General features: G+C 41.0%; 2 long non-coding RNA genes across 2 annotated transcripts; one reads left to right on the top strand and one right to left on the bottom strand.

Annotated features, from left to right (window-relative positions):
• Positions 1–704: 704 nt before the first annotated feature.
• On the bottom strand, positions 705–3,399 carry LOC123957496. The gene is made up of 3 exons (XR_006821807.1): positions 3,264–3,399; positions 2,300–2,432; positions 705–1,573 (listed from the first exon to the last, which is right to left on the bottom strand). It is a non-coding gene; the product is annotated as an uncharacterized LOC123957496 (long non-coding RNA).
• Positions 3,400–5,264: 1,865 nt separating this feature from the next.
• Positions 5,265–8,683, top strand: LOC123957493. Its single transcript, XR_006821801.1, has 4 exons — positions 5,265–5,309; positions 5,917–6,013; positions 7,616–7,886; positions 8,415–8,683. It is a non-coding gene; the product is annotated as an uncharacterized LOC123957493 (long non-coding RNA).
• Positions 8,684–9,109: the final 426 nt, after the last annotated feature.

Below are 9,109 nucleotides of genomic sequence, written 5' to 3'. Positions count from 1 at the left end.
AAAATATACATACAGCAATGTTAATATTTGTTTAAAAGTCCCATTGTCATTTTTACCTCAATTAGACACTTTTGGTAGCCATCCACAAGCTTCTGGTTCAATCATTGACCACTCCTCTTGATAGATTTGGAGCAGTTGAGTTAAATTTAACAAACAGACTTCTTTCTTTAAAATAGTTCACGTTCTCGATTGGGTTTAAGTCAGGTAAGGTTGTGTACTGTTTAAAATTTTATGATACAAGTATCAAAAACACTTCTTACAACAGTAAGAAGTACAAAACGAGTAAGCAGTAGGGGTGTGTATCTTCACTGGCCTCACGATTAAATTCAATTACGATTATCAGATCAACAATTTGGTTCGAATCTTGATGCGTCACCTCAAAGGTGGGAATTTCTAGTCACCTCATTACGATTATGAGGCTACGATGCGACTGTAAGACAAAACTATTTGTAACAAATCAAACAAATAGGTAGTATTGAAAATGCAGATATTTAATGTTACTTCATATAAATGCAGCTAACATTGCATAGCATTATTACTGACCTTTTTTGCTGATATTTTTATTTTTGATGCTGCTGTTATTAGTATAGAGTCAGATTTGGTTTAACTATGCACTTTACAATGCAATCTATATAGCAATTGTAAGTCGCTTTGGATAAAAGCGTCAGCTAAATGAATAAATGTAATGTCTCGTCTAGTGTAGTTACATGTTTGTTTCTTGTCTTGTAAGTTGTTTATGGTAATCTTGTATTGAGCACCATGGGCCTTGAGAAACGGCATTGGGTTCATTGTGTATTCGATATGTGGATGAATGACAACAAACAAATTTGAACTTACGGCCAAAAAACGTCCTGCTCAGCTTCCAGACCGCAGTCTGAAGAGGAGACGTTACCTATCGCTAACTGCCTTCACTTTTCCAGCAGTTGGAGAACAGACAGACTTTAATTAACGGACAAACTGTAACCTACACTGTACATTTACAGCCAGACTAAAATGTAGCACTCATATTTTCCTCTGCTCTGCTCATTTTCACCGTCACCTACTGCCACCTGTCACGTAGCTGTCCTGTGAAGGAGGAGAGGACGCTAGCTATGTGCCACCGTGCTGCACAGTGTGCGGGCGAAAATCATTAACGTTAGTTGCATATTGACTTTGTTGATCATGTGAAAGTTTAGTAGCAGCCGTTATTCAAACAGCTGTGTTACGACCCGTGAGGTCTGTGGCTTGTGCTTGTCTCTTTTCTGCAGGTGTGTACCTGGGCCCTGAGCCTGGCGCTGCGTAAATCCCGCAGCTGGAGCTGATCAGCGGCAATCAGTGGGGCACATAAGCTGAGCCAGTGAAGCGCTCTCAGGCTCACTCTTCCATGGTTGCTCGCGTTAGACTGTGTGACTTATTGTGTGGCTTACAGTGTGGTTGGCTTACTGTGTGGTTTATTGTGTGGTGCCGTTTGGTTTAATGCAGGTAGTAACTACTGAAATTACCGACCGGGTTTTCTTTGAAGAGGATGTTTGGGTCTTCATCAGGTAGAAACCAATTGCCCTGAGGATGATCTCCCTCCTCTTTTCAACAGTTGCTAGAGAGACAAAAACAATACAGAAATACTTTAGGACTGCACATACACACATACTACACATTCTCACATGTCCAGTGATGTTAATGGTATGTGTCCTACATCTTTGGTTTCTTAAACTCTGAAAGGACACAATAAACTTGCTATGAACATGTCCAGGGAGGTACACCCTCCCCCATTACTACATTGTTTACAAATCTGTGTTGAAATCATAATAAAACAAAAGAAACCTTGCTGTCAAATAAATTGTTATTATCACGGTGAAGCCTCTGCCCTGCTTTCTGTGTCAGGGCTGAGCATCTCCACATAGACGCAAACACAGAGCCCACTTAATGGCCAGCAGAGAGGCCCGCAGGTAAAAACCTTAGTGAGTAAAAAGCCAGTACGTCATCAATACACCTGTTTAACAAGCGCATTGTATTTTGAGAAGCAAACTTTCTGTTGCTCATTCCAAATGTCAATATATCCGATCCCTAAACATAGCTCTGGTCACTGATGTGTGTTTAAATAGTGAGGCAACTGCAAACAATAAAAAATATTTGTTTGAAAGTGGCACAAGTGTTGCTGTTTAGGCTTTGTGAGCAACAATCAAATCCCAATTGTATACTCATCAGGGTGCATACACAGATGTTTTGGGTTTCTGACTGTTTACTACTCTCTATACATGTCAGAAGAGACGAGTCAACATCAACTTATTATTCTATAATTTCTACCAATTGCAAAACATACCTTTGGGCCAAAAGTATGCGAAGTTCCCTTCCTGCAGAGTCTCCTTTCTTCTTCAACACACTGAGGAGATTGGAAGTCTGTTTGTCTATGAACTTTGAGACAGTGGAACAGTAGAAATCCTCAGAATTTCCACCTAGAAACATATTCCACAAGCACAACATATTATTGGTAGTTGAAGAGCAGCCTTATGCGCTCTCCTTTACCTGGGAAAGGGAAGAGGATGAAATAAAGTTTTGGAAATTCAGACATAAAAAGAGGCACACTTTCGTAATTTTGTAGCAATACACTGACCTAAACGCCATGTCTACTCTGTGATGCCCTTTCCCCCCCCCATTTATAATAAACAGATAGCTTGCACAGTTTTAGGCTAATAGTGACTCACTGAAGCTCATAAACACTTCAAACCATTGGCTGAATACAATTCCAAAATATCTGTTTGTTAACAATTAAAATTAACCTTACCTGTTTTTAATCATGCAAAAACGTAACTTTTGCATTTATTATGACCAGTAAAATAAGCCTGATATCTGAAAGTATAGACAGGAACACAAGAGTAAAACAAATCTCTCCAAACCAAAGACACTGTGTTTCAAAAGCAGCCTATGAAGAGCTAAAGCTTAAGAGCTTAAACACAGACATGTAAAAACAGCTTTCTCTATGGACACCACAGCACAGGCTGAGGTGTTGAAGCATCTGTAAACAGTGTTGCTATCGACAGCAGAGGGTTCAAGTGTTCACGGATTGGCAGGCTCGGCGGGATAAAAGCCGATCAACCTGGGTCATGCAGCAATGTTAGCTAGCTAACACATGTCCAAGAACCACCTCCCTGGGCTAGTTAACCTAACTGTTAACATTATACACCCGAAAAATGCAGGACGCCTTCTATCACAAACACAAAATACAATCATGCTCAATATGAAAATTATACAAAAAACAGTTACGGGTAAAAAGAACAGGTCCTTACCTCTTACAACTTCCAAAAACGAAGACCACCAGCAACTTGTCCGCCAAAATTAACTCAGAAGAAGCAGTCAAGTGACATCGCACATGTGCTGGCTGAAATCTTCTTCTCCTTCTTTCGGTTTAACGGCAGCTGGCGCTGCGCCACTGCCACCTTCTGGATGTAACAAGTACTCTTCTTCTTATTAGTTAATGGCGGATTGCAAAAAACTTTTAAGTGCATACCGCCGTAACAAGTACTCAATCTAATCAGTTTTATTTAGCCTCAATTAATAACAAAGGTAATCTCATTACACTTTTCATATCGAGCAGGTCTAGAATATTATTACCAGAAACCCAACAATTCCCACCACTCCCTTTAACAGGTAGATACCTCAAGCAGAACACAGTATCTGGGTGGTTCGGCCATATGCTTCAATGACAACCCTAATTCACTGTTGTGATTAAACAACACTTTCATATTTTGCACAGATAGTGCGATTAGATGGACTTTAAGTATTTGAGAATTATGTATACTGCCCCCCCACCCCCTTCTCCCACCACACACTTCAGCATGGTGGTCTCATATGTAGACCTACTGTGTGTAAATATGTGTGTGTTAGTGTTTTACCTCTGAAAGCACCACATATAAGTGCCAACTCCAAGGAGTTAGACTTGTATTTAATTTATCAATTATGTGAAGAAGGGTTAACAGAGGCACTGTGACAGGTAGGACCAGCCATACATCTTAAAGCACTGTATGAGCCTACAACTAGCCTGAACACCATCACTGCATCGCCTCAGCCACTCCACAGCTCAACTAGACAACCCACCAGCAAGTGCTCTTTGGATTAATCAATGTTATAATTTGAAGAGATTGTAATAGAGTAATGAATAAACCTCTTGCATCACTACTATCCTAACATGTTAGCAGTCACCATCTTTGGGTTCACAGTCGTTAGGGAGGATCTATCTACCTCATTCCACTTTCTTGGAGGCCATGGGTTCATGATCCCCCAAGTCTACAGCCTATTTCAGATGTTGGACTAAAAATCATACTGTGTCCACTTTGGCTTCTGATGTCTGTTCCAACACAGCTCAAACCATCTGTAGATATGAATTTTCCTCCTATGGGGTGTGGAACATGTGAATGTTCATGCACACCAGTACCTCAAACGCCTTACTTAGGCCTGACAGAACCTCTGTGATCTGATCAACATCTGAAATTACACTGCAATTTACAAAGACAATGGCTATACAGGCTTCATGCACATATGACCCAGGCAAAGTATGTTTCATTAAGGTGTTACATTAATGCATTTAAATGGCTGCCTGTCCCACAGTGTTAAGTGTAGTGTCAGATGTTGCTTGATAATATCCAGCATTGGGATATAATAAATCTTGAATTGTGTGCTGCTGCCTTTTCATATACAGTTTATGGCTGCTGCCCGTGTGTCCCCTCCTTTAGGTCACTCCTGCATTTCCCTATTGTGTGTGCTTGTCCTTTTATGTCATATTGACATAATTGTACAACACATACCATCTGCTTATTTGAGAAAATATATGGGATTTCATAAAGGCTGTAAAAAAAACACAATAGCTTTATGGGGAGCTTTTCATAGGCTGAGGTTATATGAGGGGACTAAACAAAAGGGAGACCACAAGTTGAATAAAGCTTTCCAATGGTGTTATTTTTTTAAAATTTTGCAATAATTGAGCAATGTATGAAAGATTGAGAAGTGATGTTAGGACTGAACAGTTCAACAAATGTTTCTGTAGCATCAACTACATCTTTGATAATCAGGGGGTGAAGGGATGTGAAACTTTAAAATGAATGAAAATACAGAAATTAAAAATAGTCTCTTTAGTCTCTGTCCTTCAGAAATCAGGAAAGTGCGCGAATATTCAAATATTTGAATGCTGTACCCTCATTGGATGATTCATACTGCGCAGAGGCGACTTCGACCAATGACAATGTTTTACTTCGTCGACGTCATAACGTCAAGCTCGTTAGGAAGCAGACAGTCCGGGTAACGTCCCGCAGGATATCGACATTCAGCGTTCACTGAAGGTAAAGTAATGATTTTGTTTTTCTTCATATGAAGTTTCCTCCCAAGATATCAAGTTCTCATAAGTTAAGGTAACACTTAAGGGCGGCAGCTTGGAAAACGTTACGTTTTATTTTTCCTTTTTAATTTATCAGACTCAGTCTGGCATTAACGTTAGCTAACGTAACATTCTGCCAGTCCTTAATAAAACGTTATTACGTTATCCTTCAATGTGAATCATGCATTCGTCGTAACATTTCATACCCGTAAGTTAAGTAGCATTTGTCAGTTGTTAAGTTATATGATAAAACGATAACATTAACGGGCCTAACGTTAGTCCCTCTTGCTAACAAATAAAAGGCTGTGGCAGATTGTGACCTGCAGTGACAAAGACATATTTAAGTGATAGCTAAGTTAGTTAATGTGACTGTTAAGAATGCTAACGTTAGCTGTAGCACGTTAAGCCAGATAGCTTGATATTAATATTAATTAAAGAAACGTGAAACGCTCCGCTGCTCCTAAGGTTAACGTTACTGTTAACGTTACCGGTGTTATGCCGCGTACTAACGTTACCTAGTAAGACATAGATCTCATGTATTTTAGCTAACGTCAATTATTCTTTCTGAACAGAGAACCAGACTCATCACGAGTGAAAATAACGATTTGGGACCCACAAAGGAGACTACGCTGAGGTCTGGACAGAGTGGACCATTTCGACAACTTCTCCGTGAGTGTTTAAAATATTAGTAACAGAAGTTCATATGTAGACAGACTATAGGATGCTCAAGCAGTGTTTTCCCTATAATCCTGATCGCTGCTACTAAAATTTCCCACGATCGTTAAACTACAAATGTTTTCACTCACACACTGTGAGCACAGTAACACTCAACCCTTGGCTCCCTTCCTCTCCTCGATCTTCAAACATCTACGTGACAGGTGCTGTTATAACAGCAGCGTAACTCTGAATCAGGAGGTGCGTAACAGTTAGCGAGTGTTTGATTGCCCGAGCGGTAGAAAGTGACGGTGAACGCGAGCGGAGGACAATATTCTGTCAGTAAATGTGCTGTTTCAGTTACAGCGTGTCAGCTTCTCAAGACTAAGAAAAATCTGTTTGTTGTTTCCCACCTGCTGGAAAAGTGCATCCTGTCTGCGCTAGAAAACATCTCCCCTCCCCTTCAGACTGCCAGCTGAGCAGGAACGCTTCTACAGTAGGCTACATCTTTTGGCTGCTATGTAACTCAACATTAGCTCAATTTATAGAAAGAAACTGGAAGCTGTATTTTATTACTGCCTACTTGTCCAATGTTGAGAACATCAGTTAGAAACGTAGACTAAAGTGGTGTAGCGTACAGCTCTGTCTTGTAACGTCTAAAAAGAAACGACTCCTCATTAGCTAAAAAGAACTAGTTTGCATCACTTACTTGCTTTAATAACATCAGGTCCCCCAATCACCACTGTCCTTTCTTTTCCTAACAACCACTTTTTCAGACTCATTTGAAAACTGAAAAATAATGTGGGATGGAGCCTACCTGTCTGTAGGCTACAGGACACAGCTGTAGGCTACACCGGTTTAGTCTAAGTTTTTACCTGATGTTCTCAACATTGGACAAGAAGGTAGTAATAAAATTCAACTACCAGTTATTTTCTATAAATTGAGCTAATGTTGAGTTACATAGCAGCCAAAAGATGTAGCCTACTGTAGAAGCGTTCCTGCTCAGCTGGCAGTCTGAAGGGGAGGGGAGATGTTTTCTAGCGCAGACAGGATGCACTTTTCCAGCAGGTGGGAAACAACAAACAGATTTTTCTTAGTCTTGAGAAGCTGACACGCTGTAACTGACACAGCACATTTACTGACAGAGTATTTTCCTCCGCTCGCGTTCACCGTCACTTTCTACCGCTCGGACAATCAAACACTCGCTATGCACCTCCTGATTCAGAGTTACGCTGCTGTTATAACAGCACCTGTCACGTAGATGTTCTTTGAAGATCGAGCAGAGGAAGGGAGCCGAGCGTCGAGTGTTACTGTGCTCGCACAGTGTACAAGCGAAAATTAGTAGTGCATTAATATAATAATAGGTGTGGGAATTTTTATTAGCGGCGGTCACAATTCAGCAGTAAATAAATCTATGAATGTGCAACGATGTACTGTTCAAATCTCATCCTAATTTTATAATCCCTATTCAGGCAAGACTTATGAAGGATACTGAAAATTTGCAGATCAAGGAGTCAATGAAAGCTAAAGAGATGTCTAACATACAATATCATACGTTATGAGCTGTGCTTTACCACATCTTTCTCACCCATGTTATGGTTCATATTCTGTGTTCAGTTTGACAAGGATCAAGAGGCCAAGGATCAGGTGGTGAGGGCAGAACCAACAGACCAGACAGCTCTCCCACAGCCAGCCTCTGAACCTGCTCTACAGTCTGAATAGCCCGGGTGAAGTTAAACTCTCCGTTGCTGGTGCACCAGATGGCTGAGAACAGGATAGGCTGATGCCCTGGAAGCTAAGAGGGAAGCGCCAAAGGAGTTCGCAGGCAAGACTGCTGATTGCAGAGGAGCTGAAACCCACAGAGGACATGGGTCTCAATGAACACAAGGTGAGGATTGTATGGAAATCCAGCTGGTTTATTGCTGTTATGTAATCAGTGGGCTAATACACATCTTCAGTTTTCAAATGGGGAAAAAAGCAGCAAGGTGTGAGTAGCCTAGTGCTCAAATATGCTATTACAGTTAGCATCACATTAACTTTAGCTTTTAGGCCAGAAAGTCAGGATCATCTTTGGCATCACAGGGTTTATACACGCCCAAATACAGCACTACAGTGAATTAGCTAATGTTACCCGCTAACAGCCTAATCTGAAGAAGGTGCTAAAAGTTTAGCCAGAGTGCATTAAGACATGAAATACTGCTGATATCAGGGCATAACATTAACAGCGGAGCAAATCTCGTTGAACTACGTTCAATGACAATAAAGCTTTCTGATTCTGATTAAGCGGCAACCTAATGGCTCTGCTCTGGCGATGCTGTGTGGGTAGAAGCCAAAGTTACCATTGTGTGTAAATTGAAAACAGTATGTTGATGTGTAGGAATTTTTACAAGCATGATACATCTTATCTATTTTTCAGGACAAGGCCTGGTGAGAGCCACTACAGAGGATCATAGCCATCGTTGGAATTCTGGAAGGACGTGGGTGAATATCAATCTGCCAAATGAACTTTTTTAGCATGCATATTAATTCTGATATGATACTATATATGACCTTGTTTGTTTGTTACTGGAAAGAAATTAGCTTCTATTGTTTTTGACTTTGAAGGACTTGACTGTGTTTTAAGCCTATGTGCATTTTCTAGATGTTGAGCATGAACAGAACTTTAAACAATGATTTATTGGGTGACTTTTATGGCGTTTTTCCATCACCAGTACGAACTCAACTCGGTTCGTCCGTGCTCCGTTTTCCATTGCAGATAGTACCCAGAAATATTACCCCTCAATGTAGCTGGTCGTCATAGCAACGCCACACACAACTGCCGCGACATAATGTTCAATGCGACACACAAACCAGCGACCCACAAACAGCTGTCTCTTTATTTAAGTTAAAACGTTTCAACGTTCCTCAGAATGTAAAGACAGATAAGCGGTATGAAAACCTTCCAGCTGTGTTTTCCTCTGCCGTTGTTGCTGCAGCGGTCTGTGTGACGGCGGGAGCAGAGGGCTCTGTGAGTGGGCGGATGGCCGGCCTCACACGCTCCTCCCGCGGGTTGGCTCGTTTTTTCGCATGCCTGACCTCAGCTGACAGCAATGAACGTAACGCTCCAGTCCA

This window comes from Micropterus dolomieu, linkage group LG19, assembly GCF_021292245.1.
Source record: "Micropterus dolomieu isolate WLL.071019.BEF.003 ecotype Adirondacks linkage group LG19, ASM2129224v1, whole genome shotgun sequence".
Taxonomy (NCBI): domain Eukaryota; kingdom Metazoa; phylum Chordata; class Actinopteri; order Centrarchiformes; family Centrarchidae; genus Micropterus; species Micropterus dolomieu.
The sequence above is the reverse complement of the archived record's forward strand: the minus strand, read 5'-3'. Positions and strand labels throughout refer to the sequence as shown.